This window comes from Panulirus ornatus, chromosome 46 (assembly GCF_036320965.1).
Source record: "Panulirus ornatus isolate Po-2019 chromosome 46, ASM3632096v1, whole genome shotgun sequence".
Taxonomy (NCBI): domain Eukaryota; kingdom Metazoa; phylum Arthropoda; class Malacostraca; order Decapoda; family Palinuridae; genus Panulirus; species Panulirus ornatus.
Genome location: NC_092269.1, coordinates 14,969,287 through 14,989,222, shown reverse-complemented (window position 1 = coordinate 14,989,222; position 19,936 = coordinate 14,969,287).

Here is a 19,936-nt window from a genome sequence, read left to right as displayed (position 1 = left end):
TTTAAATCACCTTTCACTATAACGCGGTCTCGTGCATCAAAGCTGTCAACACACTCACTCAGCTGCTCCCAAAACACTTGCTTGTCATTAAAGTTCTTCTCATGACCAGGTACATTAGCATCAATAATCACCCATCTCTCTACATCCGCTTTCAGTTTTACCCACATCAATCTAAAATTTACTTTATTACAATCTATCACATACAAAGAATTGTGACCTTAAGATTAGTGAAGGTCTACTCATATTGGATAGCTGTATTCTTGATAAGATTTGTAAACAGTGCCCCTTCTTGTCCACATAATAAGTTTGTGATACGCTTCTTGCCAGACTCGAACGCAGCCAGACCTACTTGCGTATAGTCGATTTTTACCAAATGCCTTCCTACCTACGCCTCTTCGTTGTTTATCAATTGACTGTTATATTTCTCTCTTGTGTCACCCCTGATGATGTGATTATTACACGGAAGTGCACTTGGGAATTTATCGTGTTTCATTTTCCCCGTGGACTCATAGGAAGATGTTTAATCACTCGCTAAGTTGTGATCCTTTCCAACATGGATTCCACATAACTCTTCTACTACTTTTCTACAAGCTCTCCTGGACTTTCCTCCTTCAATACTTCTTTCTCCAAATCGTTAATCAAGGCCCATCAGCTGAAGTTACGAAATGGATTCCTTAAAAAATGCCTTGATGAACAATTGATCCCAAGATCTATCACATCCCAGCGATTGTTGGAGCTGTCTGGGCGACCATTTGACGATTTTCAAACCAACATTTTAAAGAAACACAATGAATTAGAAAAGATTGAAATGGAGGAGGCCTTTCATATTATAAAAGGGAAGAAACGCGCCTTTTAAATCGCTATAACGACACAATGGAAGATCCAGATGTTGGACTACTGCTATAATAGATTAAGAAGTGATCGGAATAGGCTTCAAAGGAAACTGAATTTTAACTTAGACCATGTTATTGAAAACAGTGATTGAACTAAGAACACAAACCCTTCCTTTGTGATAAGCCTATCCTTTAAAAACTAGATGAGGATTCCTTGTGCGCTCTAGGCTACGGCTTAACTTTTATGTGCTCTGACTGGGAAGCCAGGTGTGTTGATGTCGCAAAGTTTTTTGTTATCTAGAGTACAGTAAATTATCTAATGATGAAACTATCATCTGTAAAGGTTTAGTGTATGCCTGTTTGTCAAAACCTGCGGATCCTGATTGCGCTAAAAGGTTTATAAGGGCTATAAAAGATTCAGAAAAAGACAATGATATACATATTACTAAACCACATAAGGCCAGCACAGATGTGATTAAGGACAAAATGAATGATCTTTTAAAGGATGACACAACATAATTCAAACTCGGTAAGAATCCCCAAAAAGCAGTTATTTCTTAGTTCAATAAAGAACTGCAGTTGTTCTATGATCGAAATTTTCTCATCTTTGTCCCCTTCATTGCCATATATGCATGGACTTATCAAAACACATAAACCAAAATTTGCAGCAAGACCTATAGTGGGTCATAGGGATCCGACACATACAAATTGTTAAAGCGGTTAGTTTCTTTATTAAGCCTGTTAATGGGTAAGACATCAAATTCTAATATCATGAACAATGCAGATTTGATTAACAAGATTAATGATATCAATGTTAGTTTTGATTTTAAAATGGTTATCTTTGATGTTTCATCACTGTTCACAAAAGTTCCAGTTAATAACTAAGAATATTCATTTGATGCTTTGGATGATAATCATTTAACTGTTTCAAGGTCTGCTTTTATTGAATAAAGTCATGTATAAAAGGCTGTGTATTTCAATATAATGGAGAATATTATACTAAAAGATTTGGTATTGAAATGGGCAACCCTCTTTTAACTGTATTAAGCAATCTTTATATGGATGTCTTTGAAACAAAGTTACTAAAGGATATCTTACCTTCTAGTGCAATCTGGTTTAGGTGTGTAGATGATTGTGTGTGGCCAACGAGTGAAAATTTACAAACATATCTCCCTTTACTTAACAATTCAGTACCTTCCATCAAATTTACTGTAGAAAATGAAACTAATGATATGTTACCATTTTTAGATTGCATGATCCATAGGGATGGAAACAAGTCCAAGTTTAGCATATGCAGAAAACCTACCAATATACGCTCATATATCCATAAATTACTCATCTTAACATGACAGAGTTAAATTACCATCATTTTAATCTATGTTCCTTAGGGCATTACGTATTTACAGTCCAGAGTTTATTGATGATGAGTTTGAGAAGATATATTCTATTGAATCTAAGTTAAAGTATCCTAGATCTTTCATTGATAAATCCCCTAAATTGGGAAAAAAATCATTATGTAGAGTCAATTGAACCCAAACCTCACATTGACACAAAGAATCTTATAATGATACCACTTTACTTCCTATGTTGCTTAAATCCTTCAATATGAATGTTGCCTACAGCAACAATAATACTATAAGGAATATCTTATTCAGGAATTCACCAGAAAACTTTCCTGGATGAATCTATAAAGTGCCATGTAGAAAGTGTGATAAGTTTTATGTTGGCCAGACCGGTAAGGATCTTTCTGTTTGACTTAAGCAACATATGTATAGTATAAGAACAGGACAAGAATCAAATGCCTCGTTTCATAATGTTCAAAAGTATGGCAAGTGTACTGACTGGAGTAATGCCATCTCAGATATCAACTCTAGCTCCTGTACTACGAAATAAATCATTGAATCTTATATCATGAAATACACAAAGAATTGTAACCTTAAGGGTCAATACAAATTGGGTATCTTTATTGTTGATAAAATTCTTAAAGATTTCCCCGTCTTGTCCACATAATAGATTAATGATACGCTTGTTGCTAGACTTGAACACACCCGACCTACATTTGGATGGTCACTTTTTACCAAGTGCCGTCTTAGCTACGTCTCTTCGTTTTTTATCAATGACTGTCATACTCCTTTTTGTATCTCCCCTGATGACGGGATTATTTCACGAAAATGCACATGGGAACTTATCGTGTTTCATTTTCCCGGTGGACTCATAGGAAAATACTTGATCACGCGCTAGGTTAAGATCCTTTCCAACATGGATACCACATAACTCTTCTACTACTTTTCTACAAGCTCTCCATGACTTTCCCCCTTCAATACTGCTTTCTCCAAATCGTTGATTAAAGCCCATCAACTGAAGTTACGATTTGGATTCCTTAGTAAATGCCTTGATGAACAAGTGATGCCAAGATATACCTACTCCAGCGCCTGTTGGAGCTATCTGGTCGACCATTTGACGATTTTCAAAACAGCATTTTAAAGAAACACAATGGATTAAAGAAGATTGAAATGGAGGAGGCCTTTCGTGTTATAGGAGAGAAGAAACGTGTCTTTCGAATGGCTATAACGTCACAGTGGAAGAACCGTATGTTGGACTACTGCAAGAATAGATCAAGAAGTGAAAGAAATAGGCTTCAAAGGAAACTGAACTGTAAGTTAGACCATCTTACTGAAAACAGTGCTTGAACTAAGAACACAAACCCTTCCTTTGTGATAAACCTGTTTAGCAAACTAGATAAGGATTCTTTGTGTGCTCTAGGCTACGGGTTACTTTTTGTGTGCTCTAACAGGGAAGCCAGCTGTGTTGATATCATAAAGCCATTCTGTAATTTACATAAGTACGGTAAATTATCTAATGATGATATTAACATCTGTTAAAGTTTAGTGTATGCCATTATGTCAAAGTCAGTGGATCCTAATTACCCTAGAAGGTATATAAGCGCTATTAACATTTCAAAAAAAAGATAATGATATACATATTACTTAAGCAGATAAGGTGAACACAATTGTAATTATGGACAAAAAGAATTATCTTTAAAGGGATGACACAGCATCCTTTAAACTCAGAAGGAATCCCCTAGAAGCAGTCATTTCTCATTTCAATAAGGAACTGAAGTTTTTGTTGAAAGGTAATGGTTCTTACCAAAAGGTTGTCATCTTTGTCCCCTTCATTGCCATATATGTATGGACTTATCAAACCACATAAACCAAATTTTTCCAGCAAGACCTATAGTGAGTTCAGTAGGCTCCATCACATATAAATTGTCAAAGTGGATTGTTTATTCATTAAGCCCATTAGTGGGTAAGATATCAAATTCTAATAGTATGAACAATGTAGACTTAGTTAACAAGCTTAATGATATCAATATTGATTTTGATTTCAAACTGATCAACCATGATTTTTCATCTCTCTTCAAAAACGTTCCAGTTGATGACCTCTTAGAATATTCATTTCATGTTTTGGATGACATTCATTTACTTGCTTTAAAGTTTGCTTTTATTGAATTGATAAAATTTTGCATAAAATTCTGTGTGTCTCAATATAATGAAAAATATTACGCTCAAAAATTTGCTATGGCAATGGGTAACCCTCTTTCACCTGTATTAAGTAATCTTAGTATGGAATTCTTTGAAGCAAGATTACTAAAGGATATCTTACCTTCCAATTCAATTTGGTTTAGGTATGTAGATGATGTTCTTTGTGTTTGGCTAACAAATGAAAATCTAAAAACATTTCTCCCTTTACTTAACAATTTAGTACCTTCCATCAGATTTACTGTAGAAAACGAAACTAATGGTATGCTACCATTTTGAGACTGAATGATCCATAGGCAAGGAAGCAAGTCTAAGTTTAGCATATACAGACAAACTACTTATGAATGCTCATATATCCATTATTCCTCAGCTGAACATGACAGAAAAAAAATTGAAATCATTCCAGCCCATTTTTTCAGGGCATCACGTATTTGAAGTACAGAGTTTATTGATGCTGAGTTTGAGAAGAAATATTCTACCGGATCCAAGTTAGAGTATCCTAGATCTTTCATCTATAAATCCTTTAAGATGGGAAAGAAATCATTTTGTTGAGTTGAACTCAAATCTCCCATTGGCACCAAGAACCTTTTTGTTCTCCCTTTCAAAAATCATTTTACTTCACTCCCCATATTGCTTATATCCCTTGATATAGATGTTGTCTTCAGCAATAACAATACTATAAGGAATATCTTAGTCAGAACTCACCAGAAAGTTCTAAACGATAGATCTACGGAGCGGCATGTAGAAATTGAGATAAGTTTTATGTTGGGCAGACTGGTAAGGATCTTTCTGTTAGACTTAAGCAACATTGATATATTATATGAACAGGACAAGAATCAAATGCCTTATCAAATCATGTTGAAAACTACGATCATTGTGTTAACTGGAGTAATGCCATCTCAGTTATTAACTCTAACTCCTGTACCACGAGAAATATCATTTCATTATCAAATACACAAGTAAATGTACCATAATATTAGTGAGGGTCTATACAAATTGGATAGCTTTATTGTTGGTAAGATTTGTAAATAGTTTGTCCACAAAATAAGTTTCTGATACATTTGTTGCCAGACTCGAACGCACCCAACCAACATTTGGATGGTCACATTTTACCAAATGTCGAACTAGTTACGTCTCTTCATTGCATATGAACTGACCGTTATATTTCTTTTTTGTATCTCCCCTGTTGATGTGATCATTTTACGAAAATGCATTTGGGAATTTATCGTGTTTTGATTCCCCGTGGACTCACAGGAATATACTTGATCACGCGCTCAATTGTAATCCTTTCCAACATAGATACCACAAGGCTCTTCCTTTTCTTTTCTACAAGCTCTCCTTGACTTTACCCCTTCGTTACTGATGTCTCCAAATCGTTGATTAAAACCCGTTAACTGAAATTACGATCTAGATTCCTTAAGAACAAAATGATGCCAAGATCTGTCCTACCCCAGCGATTGTTGCAGCTATCTGGGCGACCATTTGACGATTTTCAAAGCAGCAATTTAAAGACAGACAATGAATTAAAGAAGATTGAACTGGAAGAGGCCTTTCGTATTACAAGAGAGAAGAGACTTGCCTTTGAAATTACTATAACACACAGTGGAAGAAGTGGATGTTGGGCTATGTTATAATAGATTAGGAAGTGAACGGAATAGGCTTCAAAGGAAACTGAACCATATGTTAGACCATCTTGTTGAAAATTGTGGTTGGATTAAGGACACAAACCCTTCCTAGGTGATCAACTTGTCCAGTAAACTAGATAAATATTCCTTGTTTGCTGTAGGCAACGAATTCAGCTTTGTGTGCTCTAAGAGAGAAGCCAGGTGTTGATGTCACAAAGTCTTTCTGTAATCTAGAGAAGTACAGTAAATTATCTAACAATGAAATTTACATCCGCAAAAGTTTAAAGTATGCCAGTTTGTCAAAACAGTGGATCCTAATTGCCCTAAAAAGTTTATAAGAGCTATCAACATTTTAAAAAAAAGACAAATATATACATATTTCTTAGGCAGATAAGGTTAACACAGTTGTGATTATAGACCAAATTAATTATCTTTCTAAAATGATCTTTTAAGGGATGACACAACAAACATAAAGCTCAATAAGAATCTCCTAAAAGCAATCAAATTGTTGAAATGTTATGGTTCTCTAATCAAAACACATAAACGAAATTTTCTAGCAAGACCTATAGTGAGTTCAGTTGGCTTCATCACATAGAAATTGTCAAAGGGGTTAGTTTACTCATTAAGCCCATGAACAATGTAGATTTAGCTAACAGGCACAATGACATCAATGCTAATTTTTTATTTCAAACTGGTTAGGTTTGATGATTCCAGTTGATGACCTCTTGAAATATTTATTTGATGTTTTGCATGATATTCATTTACCTGTTTCAAAGTCTGCTTTTACTAAATTGATAAAATTATATATAAAAGACAGTGTATCCTAATCTAATGGAGAGTATTGTTCTCAAAAATTTGGTACGGCAATGGGCAACCCTCTTTCACCTGTATTAAGCAATCTTTATATATGATTCTTTGAAACAAAGTTACTAAAGGATATCTTACACTTAAATGCAATCTGGTTTAGGCATGTAGATGGTGTTCTTTGTTCTAGGCTAACAAATGATGATTTGCAAACATTTCTCCCTGTACTTAACAATTTAGTACCTTCCATCAAATTTACTATAGAAAATAAAAACAATGGTATGCTGCCATTTTTTGATTGCATGATCCACTGGGATGGAAACAGGTTTAAGTTTAGCATATGCAGAAAACCCACCAATGTATGCTCCTATATCCATTACTTCTCAGCTCAACATGACAAGTTCTACAGAATGCATCTATAGAAAGCCATGTAGAAACTGTGATAAGTTTTATTATGAGGTTACTGGTAAGGATCTTTCTGTAAGACTTATCAAGCGCCTTGTTTAATCATGTTGAAAATTTTGGTCATTGTATTGACTGGAGTAATGCCATCTCAGTTATCGACTATAACTCCAGTACCACGAAAAATATCATTGAATCTTCTATCATCAAGACACAAAGAACTGTAACATCAGTATTAGTGAAGGTCTATACAAATTAGATAACTTTATTGTTGATGAAATTTGTAAGCATTTCCCCTTCTTTCCACATAATAAGTTTATGAAACGCTTGTTGCCAGACTCGAATGCACCCGACTTACATTCGAATGTTCACTTTGTACCAAATGGCGTCCTACGTCTGTTCGTTGTATATGAACTGACTGTAAGTCACAATGTCAGCAGCAGCAGCAGTACCTTTCTGCACATAACCTGCGGTATATTCGTAGTTCTTACTGAGACGTGATAATCACAACTATAACACAGTGTCGTGACCACCGCTGCTCTACAAGCGGCTGATAGCCTTTAAGGACGTGTTGTTCTTGTCTAACGTACCTTTCTTAGAGGCTCTTCTTCTCCTGAAGTCTGTGGCCGGAGTAATTTTCTTCTGGATTCGGGTGGCAATATAAAGGATGTGTTTCGCGTTGCGGAGGCTTGGATGGTGGAGGAAAGCCTCCATACCTGGCCTTCCACCCACAATCATCACACGAATATCTGGCCACAGCCATAGCTGCGAAGACTCAATAAACCTGTGTAATGAAAGAGTAACGTCCATCAATTAAGATATTATTATACAGTTCAGTTAGCTTCTTCTGGTGTTACGTTTTCTTATATAATGACATATCTTGATCAGATTTCAAACTGTGATCTCATTGATCATCTTCCTCAACACTTTCTATTGATAATATTCCTGGTAGTGTTAAATGGCGCAATCATCGTAATATAGAAACATTGTGTTCCCGTTGGTAAGACATCAAACCTTAAATTAGGTGCTGATTATGTTTTACTGAAAAGGAAATATCCAGAAATTCTCTTTATCTTTTAAAAAGAAAGTAATCTCTAAAAACCTATAACTTGCGAGTCCCCTTCTAGAACGGCAATTCTCTCTTCCTCAGGAGTAGATCAATAGTAATACTGAGTACTTGGCTATAATCACCGCAAAATACTGAAATTACTGTAAAAATGTATTATATGAAGGATACTTCTCAGTTTGGTATATGTATGTATTGGTAATAAAACGGAATTTAAGTAATTAATTTGGAAGTGGCTATTGAAAAGTTCTGGCTAGTTGTTACATTTAATAGTAATGGACGTATGCAATATGTTCTATGCATCATTCTCATAATTTTGACAGCTCATTCAAAACATTCCACTATAATTGAGCTGCATTCACATATTAAGGCGATCATAATGTCTTCCCTGAACCTCTAGTGCCAGTTCGAGGGGTCTTTAGATTCTTATATTGCTTTTACGTTGGAAGCTTCAGTAACGGACAAAATTCCTCATTAAGGCCGGGCCTTAAGTGAAATATAAAGAGGTTAATAAAAGGGAAGAACAAGAGACGAAGAAAAGAATTTACGAATTTTAGAAGTGAAAGATTTATCTTTTAAAAAGTGTCAAGTCATAGTTATTAGGAAAGGCATCAATTGACAGAGAGTTCCCAGGATTCGAGATGTAGCAACAGAATCAGTTATCAAAACGGCCCACCCTTGAGTTGCCAACGGCCACACAGTAACCATGTGACGCCGCGGCTTGCTAAGTATTGCGTGATCTAGCTATTACAGCGCGCACACAAGCAGCCAACGGCCCGGGAGCAAAGACCAAAGAAGAGCGAAAGAGAACCAACGCTGCGGCTTAGGTGCAAGTTGGTCATGTTTTCTAGTCAGCCTGGGACAATTTGTAACCCGGGCCGCTTTCGAATCAACTCTGTCAAATAAGGGTGCAGAACTAGAACCACTCCAGATGTGAGAGCAGTACTCCATAAAGTTTTGTATATATCAGTCCCTTGTTCGGAAGAGATGAAAATTTGATACCTAAAGAGGTCTCCAAGTTTCTTAGAAGCAGACTCATCTATTTCTATAATGTAGGGTTTCCAAGACAGTGTGGAATTTACATGAATACTAAGTACGTTAATTGATCTAAGAGGTGGAATTACAGAACCATCACAGAAGAGAGGAAAATTGAGGAATTTTCGATGGAGAGATGAGTAGACAATGGGTACTCGAGGCATTAAACTTAACCAGATTTCGTCTACCCCATCGAAATATCCAGTTCAAGTTTGAGCTAATTGAAAAAGTTGAGCCGAAACGAGATCCAGATCGAGTGAGAGGAGAAGGAGCAGAACTGAAGGATGTGGTGGAATGCAGCATTGAATCGTCAGTATGTAGATGCATATGTTATTTGTAGAAGAATGGAAATCGTCGATAGAAATGAGGAAATATATAGGTGACAAAACAGAGCCTTGAGAGACATTCTCTCTAACTACCCGTTCCATCCCATTTATTCCCTGTCTTCCCTATCACCTTCACCTCTATCCCGGCCGTAAGTGAACCTGCTTATGTTACATTTCTGCTCTGTAAGCACTTCGCTTGTGGCGTCCGCATGGTGGCGTCTGTTTCTTGGCCTGGGTGGATTTTCATCATTTTTATTTGTTCTGTTTGACTTGCTGTTGACAGAGAAAGGCGGGAGAGGCTGATTCGTCAACCTTCTTAGGAGCCTGTATTCAACATATCCTAGAGTCGACGTTATCGAAACACAGTACATTTGCTCAAAAGATTATTAGAAGTATCCTTAACAGCAAGATACTATGTGAAAGCTTCGCCCTCTTCTATTGTATATGATAGTGAGGTTCTCTTAAGATTCCTTATCATATCTTTTCTCTCATACGATTCCCTGAGACTCTCATACTCTTCTAAAGATAATTCAAAAGAAATAGAGGCTTATGGAGAGACGTGTATCAAGAATCATAGCTAGAGATAAGTTGGAAATTTATTATGTATTCGCTCAGTATCAATCCGATGCTAACAATACCATGGGATATGAATAGGTCAGAAAATATAAGTAACATCCGCTTTTCATAGGACCACCTTGCAAAAGATGCAAATGGATAAATAAAGGAAAATACATTGCCAGTTTACGATCCCAATTTAATCATGGATGAATATTCAGTGATAAGTATCTTTGTACTCAGTGACATGTCATTCTTAGCTGAATATCTTATGACGCAAGATTGGAGATAAACTTGATGTTTCATGAAGTAATAAAAGAAAACTGTGAAGGCAAGACCTTCTGAACGATGTGATCAGTGAAAGGTATATCAATATCATGCAAGAGTATAGTACAATAAACAATCGACATTCATGAAAGAAAAAATATAATATTTACATTCCTCTATGTACATATAAGTAACTCTTGTTAACAATGAATGGAACATATAACGAAGCAATATGTGAAGTGGTGACTCATTTCACTTTGATACAACTCTTCTCTACGCTCGAATAAATGTGTTAATAATGTACTTATGTTGAACTATCTTATATAGACTTTATCAGAAGGGTTTGAATCGTAGTGTGTGTGTGTGTGTGTGTGTGTGTGTGTGTGTGTGTGTGTGTGTGTGTGTGTGTGTACACCACGTCACCTGAAGGCCAGGCTGTCATCATCATGGGTGAGGTGTAGGATCAGGGCGCGGCAGGTATGCCTGGCTTCCCCCCACAGTCCATGAAGGAGGTGGTCCTGTGTTGGCTGCTCCTGATCAAACAACGACGCAGCCTCCACCACCACGCTGTCCACATCGTCAGGTAGTTGTCTGGAAGAAACAAATATGGTCATCTAGAATCCTGTTGTGTTTTGTACTGAGTTCAGACCAACTCCACCAGTGGCAATCATTAAGAATATATCTTGCTATGGAACAGAGACGTATATCATGAATGTTTTACCCGCTTCATGACACATAATCAAACTAGAAGCAGAGACATCAACCTCTTGTTCAATGGCCGATCATCATTGCGCAGGAATATGGTTCAAGATATTACCAAGAGAGACACTTCCTATATAGAAGCTTCATATGAACTGGTTTACTGGTTTACCTGTTGATGTGTTGTAGCAGCGAAGAATGTTGTGTTGTAGTGGCCAGCACCAGGTGGCACGTAGCCATGTACTGCTCTACCACCTGGCCCACCACCACAGCCACCTGGTGACCACCCTCGGTGACAGGATCAGCTGCTTGGCCCGTAGTTCCAACCGCCACAGCAACAAGGAACAGAAGAACGGGGGCTGCACATTGTAGCATCTTGAACTAGAAAACGAGAAAAATAAATTTTCATAGTTTTTATAGAATCATACGAATGTTTGATGAAAAGCTTTGTTGGTTATCTATGAAATGATACTGACAGACGAAGGAACTAAGAGGTTCATCGCCAGTGTTTTATAAGATAGTATGTTGAGGTGAGAGGCAGGGGAATGAATCATCAGTGATGTGTATGCTCGATGATCGTACACAACTACATCACTTACAGTAGTGGGACAACTTGTATATGAGTTCAGCATTCAGGAGCTCTGGCAAGTTACATGCGGTAAGATGATTTACTGTAGACTTCATTCATGTGATGAAAATGAATGAAGAAAAAGAATTCTTAAGAGATTGAGTGAGAGTGTATAAATCAGGAAGAAGTATATACATTCAAGCTAAGATTGTGACAGTGACAAGCGTTGAGAGTAATGCAATTCAGGAGGTAAATGGAATTAAGATTACATGAAAAAAGTAAGATGAGCGAAGAATATGTAATCCTGATAGTGTCAGTAATTTCACTGATGTGGAGGAGGAAGCGAGTATCATCTGCTCAGGAGAACTGTGAACATCCGTTCTCACTGGCATCATCTCATGACCTGCCTCAAGGTAGCTCAGCCAAGATGCTTCCTCGTTCTGCACTGGTCTTGCTCATACAGTACACATAATGCTGCAGCCAGTGAGACTCGAACCGTCGATCGCATGACGAGAGGTTGAGCGTTGCAACACATGAGCCACCCGACGAATTGGCCTTCTTGATATAATTGGTTGTCCCTCATACATGGTCTCCCCACCTGCATTATCACTCTCTGAACGTGCCTCCCTCTCCCACCACTGCCGCCCCCCAGTCCCAGACACCTGAAGCACTTCATCTCCTCCAGGTCCTCCTCCAGGTCATCCTCCAGGTCTTCCTCCGGGTCCTCCTCCAGGTCCTCCTCCAGGTCCTCCTCCAGGTCTTCCTCCAGGTCCTCCTCCAGGTCTTCCTCCAGGTCCTCCTCCAGGCCTTCCTCCGGGTCCTCCTCCAGGTCCTCACGAGTCATACATACCATAAAGCCATCCTGTTTCTTCCCCTGCTACACTCTCACCCTACTACACTCTCACACCCGCTGCACCCTCACACTCACTGCACTCTCACACCCGTTACACTCTCACATCCGCTACACTCACCCCGCTACATTCTCACCCCGCTATACTCACACCCGCTACACTCTCACCCCGCTACACTCTCAAACCCACTACATTCTCATTTCCGCTACAGCGTCACCCCACTACACTCTCACCCACTCTATACTCTCAACCTGCTTCACTCTCACCCCCTACACTCTCACTCCCGCTACACTATCACACCGGCTACACTATCACCCCGCTAAACTCTTACCCCGCTACACTCTCATCCCGCTACACTTTCACCCCGTTACACTCTCACACCCGTTAGACTCTCAACCCACTACACTCTCAAACCCCACTACACTTCATTCCGTTACATTCTTACACCCCGCCACACTCTCACACCCGCTCCACCCTCACCCTCTACTCTCTCACATCCGCTACACTCTCACCCTGTTACACTCTCACACCTCTTTACACTCTCATCCCGCTACTCTTTCACCCTGTTACACTCTCACACCCGCTACACTCTCACCCCGCTACACTCTCACACCCCGCTACACTTCATTCCACTACACTCTTACACCACGCCACACTCTCACACCAGCTCCACTCTCACCCTACTACTCTCTCACACCCCGTTACACTCTTACCCTTGCTACACTCTTACCTCGCTTCATTCTCAATCCCGCTACACTCGTATCCCGCTACACTCTCACCCCGGGACACTCATCCCGCTACACTCTCACTCCTGCTGCACTCTCACACCCGCTACACTCTCAATCCGCTGTACTCTCACACCCGCTACACTCTCACCCCGCTACACTCTCACCCCAGTTACACTCTCATCCCCGCTACACTCTCCACCCGCTACAATCTTACCCCGTTACACTCTCATCCCACTATAATCTCACCCCGCTACACTCTTACCCCCACTACAATCTCACCCCGATACACTCTCACCCCTCTACACTCACCCCACTGCGTTCGCACCCCACTACACTCTCAATCCCACTACACTTTCACCCCGCTATACTCTCACCCCGCTACACTCTCACCCCGCTATACTCTCACCCCGCTACACTCTCACCGCGCCACACTCTCAAACCCACTACATTCTCATTTCCGCTACAGTGTCACCCCACTACACTCTCACCCACTCTATACTCTCAAACCGCTTCACTCTCACCCCGCTACACTCTCACTCCCGCTACGTTCTCACACCGACTACACTCTCACCCCGCTACTCTCTCACACCCCGCTACATTCTCATCCCGCTACAATTTCACACCGTTACACTCTCACACCCGTGCACTCTCAGCCCACTACACTCTCACACCCCGCTACACTTCATTCCGCTACACTCTTACACACCGCCACACTCTCACACCCGCTCCACCCTCACCCCACTACTCTCTCACACCCGCTACATTCTCACCCCGCTACACTCTCACACCCCGTTACACTCTCATCCCACTACACTTTCACCCCGTTACACTCTCACACCCACTACACTCTCACCCCGCTACACTCTCGCACCCCGCTACACCTCATTCCACTACACTCTTACACCACGCCACACTTTTACATCCGCTCCACACTCACCCCACTACTCTCTCACACCCCGCTACACTCTTAACCCTGCTACACTCTCACCCCGCTTCATTCTCACCCCCGTTACACTCTCAACGCGCTACACTCTCACCCTGGTACACTCTCACCCCGCTACACTCTCACCCCCGCCACACTCTCACACTCGCTACAATCTCAACCCGTTATACTCTCACACCCGCTACACACCCCGCTACAATCTCACCCCAGCTACACTCTCACCCCCGCTACACTCTCAACCCGCTACAATCTTATCCCGTTACACTCTCATACCGCTAAAATCTCACCCCGCTACACTCTTACCCCCACTACACTCTCACCCCGATACACTCACCCCACTACGTTCTCAACCCCCTACGCTCTCAATCCCACTACACTCTCACCCCGCTACACTCTCACCCCGCTACACTCTCACTCCCGCTACACTCTCACACTGGCTACACTCTCATCCCGCTAAACTCTTACCCCGCTACACTCTCATCCCGCTACACTTTCACACCGTTACTCTGTCACACCCGCTACACTCTCACCCCGCTATTCTCTCACACCCGCTACACTTCATTCCGCTACTCTCTTACACCCCACCACACTCTCACACCCGCTCCACCCTCACCCCGCTTCTCTCTCACACCCGCTACACTCTCACCCCGCTACACTCTCACACCCCGTTACACTCTCATCCCGCCACACTTTCACTCCAATACACACTCACACCCGCTACACTCTCACCCAGCTAAACTCTTACCCCGCTACACTCTCATCCCGCTACACTTTCACACCGTTACACTCTCACACCCGCTACATTCTCACCCCGCTACACTCTCACACCCCACTACACTTCATTCCGCTACACTCTTACACCCCGCCACACTCTCACACCCGCTCCACCCTCACCCCATTACTCTCTCACACCCGCTACACTCTCACCCCGCTACACTCTCAACGCCGCTACACTTCATTTCACTACATTCTTACACCCCGCCACACTCTCACACCCGCTCCACCCTCACCCCATTACTCTCTCACACCCGCTACACTCTCACCCCGCTATACTCTCACACCCCGTTACACTCTCATCCCGCTACACTTTCACCCCGTTACACTCTCACACCCGCTACACTCTCACCCCGCTACACTCTCACACCCCGCTACATCTCATTCCACTACACCCTTACACCACGCCACACTTTCACACCCGCTCCACTCTCACCCCACTACTCTATCACACCCTACTACACTCTCACCCCGCTTCATTCTCACCCCCGCTACACTCTCACACCGGCTATACTCTCACCCCGCTAAACTCTTACCCCGCTACACTCTCATCCCGCTACACTTGCACCCAGTTACACTCTCACACCGGCTACACTCTCACCTCGCTACTCTCTCACACCCCGCTACACTTCATTCCGCTACACTCTTAAACCCTGCCACACTCACCCGCTCCACCCTCACCACATTACTCTCTTACACCCGCTACACTCTCATCCTGCTACACTCTCACACCCCGTTACACTTTCATCCCGCTACGCTTTCACCCCGTTACACTCTCACACCCGCTACACTCTCACTCCGCTACACTCTCACACCCCGTTACACTCTCATCCCGCTACACTTTCACCACGTTACACTCTCACACCCGCTACACTCTCACTCCGCTACACTCTCACACCCCGCTACACCTCATTCCGCTGCACTCTTACACCACGCCACAATTTCACACCCGCTGCACTCTCACCACATTACTCTCTCACACCCCGCTACACTCTTAACCCTGCTACACTCTCACCCCGCTTCACTCTCTCCCCGCTACATTCTCACTCCCGCTGCACTCTCACACCGGCTACACTCTCACCCAGCTAAACTCTTACCCCGCTACACTCTCATCCCGCTACACTTTCACACCGTTACACTCTCACACCCGCTACATTCTCACCCCGCTGCACTCTCACACCCCACTACACTTCATTCCGCTACACTCTTACACCCCGCCACACTCTCACACCCGCTCCACCCTCACCCCATTACTCTCTCACACCCGCTACACTCTCACCCCGCTACACTCTCACACCCCGTTACACTCTCATCCCGCTACGCTTTCACCCCGTTACACTCTCACACCCGCTACACTCTCACCCCGCTACACTCTCACACCCCGCTACACCTCATTCCGCTACACTCTTACACCACGCCACACTTTCACACCCACTCCACTCTCACCTCACTACTCTCTCACACCCCGCTACACTCTTAACCCTGCTACACTCTCACCCCGCTTCATTCTCACCCCCGCTACACTCTCATTCCGCTACACTCTCACCCCGGTACACTCGTACCCCGCTACACTCTCACTCCCGCTACACTCTCACACCCCGCTACACCTCATTCCGCTGTGCTCTTACACCCCGCCACACTCTCACACTCGCTACACTCACACCCCACTACACTTTCACACCCCTGCACACTCTCAACCCCGCTGAACTCTCATCCCAGCTACAATCTCACACCCGCTACACTCTCACCCCCGCTACACTCTTATACCCAGCTACATTTCATTCCACTACACTCTCACCCCACTGCATTCTCACACCAGCTACACTCTCACCCTGCTACACTCTTACACCCCGCTACACTCACACAACGCTACACTGTCACCCCGCCACAATTCATTCCGTTACACTCCCACACCTCGCTACATTTCATTCCGCTACACTCTCATATCCCGCCACACTCTCACACCCGCTACACTCTCACCCCACTACACTCATACACCACTACACTCTCACAACCACTACTACACTCTCACCCCGCTACATTCTCATTCCGCTACACTCTCAACCAGCTACACTCTCACCCCCACTTCACTCTCACACCCCGCTACGCTTCATTCCGCTACACTCTCAACCCCGCTACACTCTCAAGCAGCTACACTCTCACCCCCGCTTCTCTCTCACAATCCGCTACACTTCATTCCGCTACACTCTCTCCCCCGCTACACTCGCACCTCCGCTACACTCTCACCTCCGCTACACTTCATTTCGCTACTTTTTTTCACATTTTTCCAACTTTCCTCAGACTTTCCCAGACTGAAATATAATTTCGCGAGTTTCTCTCTGGAGTCTGTCACCAGAGCCGTGTTAACTGCGAACAACCAATGATCACCACGCTATATATCCCCTCACACTCACCATAATGCAGACACGCCCCATGTTCTAACAGGTCAGCATATGCCATGGTGATATCACACGTTCTTACTGCAGACTTACCTTCATCAGGAACCATACATCTTCCTCCCTTCCTACTTGCTCACACGCCTACCTTTCCCGGAGGAGACGTCTTTAGTAACCTTCCAGCCATCCCATATGTCCGTAGAACCTTCCACACGGCCTCTCTCTCACTCCTGCAAGTCACTTTCTTTCATCAAGTATTTCTCACACAGATTCTTCAAAGCAAACACATGGCTTATTTACCCATCACCTTTCCTGAATATTGCTCGTCTCAGATCAGATGTTGTGCTCGCCACCATCACCAGTGTCTCCTACACTCGTATACTCAACAGACTTACAACCTCGTCAGCAATCATCGTCACCTTTGCTTTTATAAAAGGCAGACATCCCGCTAGTCTTCAGGCACCACAATTCTGGCCCATACAAGTATGGAAGATGGAGTCTGACCAGTCAACGACCCTGACCGACACTCCTACCGCTTGACAGCACTTCAGCTTGTATGTACCTCCTGTATTCTCACTTTGCTATACACATCACTGTTGCAGTCCACCATATTACTTCATCCTAGACACACCACATCCAGTTCTCTGTCGTCTGAAGCATTCATCAGTCCTTTACATAATGTTATTTCATCTTCAAGTCTTTGCCTGTTACATTTCCCCATTTGTCCTCCTCAACATGAGCTCGATGATCAACATGAGCTCGATGATCAACATGAGCTCGATGATCAACATGAGCTCGATGATCAACATGAGCTCGATGATCAACATGAGCTCGATGTAGATGATTTGCTTTTCTTACTATGAGTCAAGTTATGAAAAGTACTTTACTCACTCAACAATTTGATCGAAGTATAATTGGTATTGTTTTGTTTTGTACCAAGCACACACACACAGACACACACACACACACACACACACGCACACACAAACACACACATGTTTTATAGACAGTTAGTAAAAGTATTATTATTAAAGTAGCGAAGAGATTAGATGTCCCGTTCCTCTTTTAAAGAAGGCGATGGGAACATAACACTGAGCTAGAGACCAGTGTGTCAGATGAGTATGGTCTGTAAGACGCAGGAGAAGATAACCACAGAGCAGATGGATGATCACCTTCAGAGGAGAAATTACCTAAGTATGAGGCACCATTGCTTGAGAGAACAGAGGTCATGAGCAATGAAGCATCTGAAATTCTATGGTGAAGTAAAGTGTGTGTTAGAGACGAGTGATGGTTAGGTAGACTGTGTGTTGTTGTACTGCTAGAAATGAGACGTACAAGTCTATACTGTACCTACACTCTCACCGGAACACATGGTTAGAAAAGGCTTTCAAGGAATAACAAAGATTGCTTCAACTATACAAGGACGTGGGTAAAATCCAGAGTGGGTTTGAGAAAAGTTGAAGTTCAATCCAAAGATATGCAAATTAATGAATATATAAAGAACATTGAAGAAAAATGTTATGATGTGAGAATAATGTAACCAGAAACAAGCACCATGAATCCATGTGTGAGATACCGTACCATCTGTGGACAGAACACAACGTCGGGACGATTGTCCAGAAACCAAACATTTTTCTGGATAACATCAGACCTGCATCTCAGATTCCAGACTGCACACAGCCTGACCATGTGGAGAGTACACACAGCCAGACCATGTGGAGAGTACACACAGCCTGACCATGTGGAGAGTACACACAGCCAGACCATGTGGATAGTACACACAGCCAGACCATGTGGAGAGTACACACAGCCTGACCATGTGGAGAGTACACACAGCCAGACCATGTGGAGAGTACACACAGCCTGACCATGTGGATAGTACACACAGCCAGACCATGTGGAGAGTACACACAGCCTGACCATGTGGAGAGTACACACAGCCAGACCATGTGGAGAGTACACACAGCCTGACCATGTGGAGAGTACACACAACCTGACCATGTGGAGAGTACACACAGCTTGACCATATGGAGAGTACACACAGCTAGACCATGTGGAGAGTACACACAACCTGACCATGTGGAGAGTACACACAGCCAGACCATGTGGATAGTACACACAGCCAGACCATGTGGAGAGTACACACAGCCAGACCATGTGGAGAGTGCACACAGCCAGACCATGTGGAGAGTACACACAACCAGACCATGTGGAGAGTACACACAGCCTGATCATGTGGAGAGTACACACAGCCTGACCATGTGGAGAGTACACACAGCCAGACCATGTGGAGAGTACACACAACCAGACCATGTGGAGAGTACACACAGCCAGACCATGTGGAGAGTACACACAGCCAGACCATGTGGAGAGTACACACAGCCAGACCATGTGGATAGTACATCACAGCCTGACCATGTGGAGAGTACACACAGCCTGACCATGTGGAGAGTACACACAGCCAGACCATGTGGAGAGTACACACAGCCAGACCATGTGGAGAGTACACACAGTCTGACCATGTG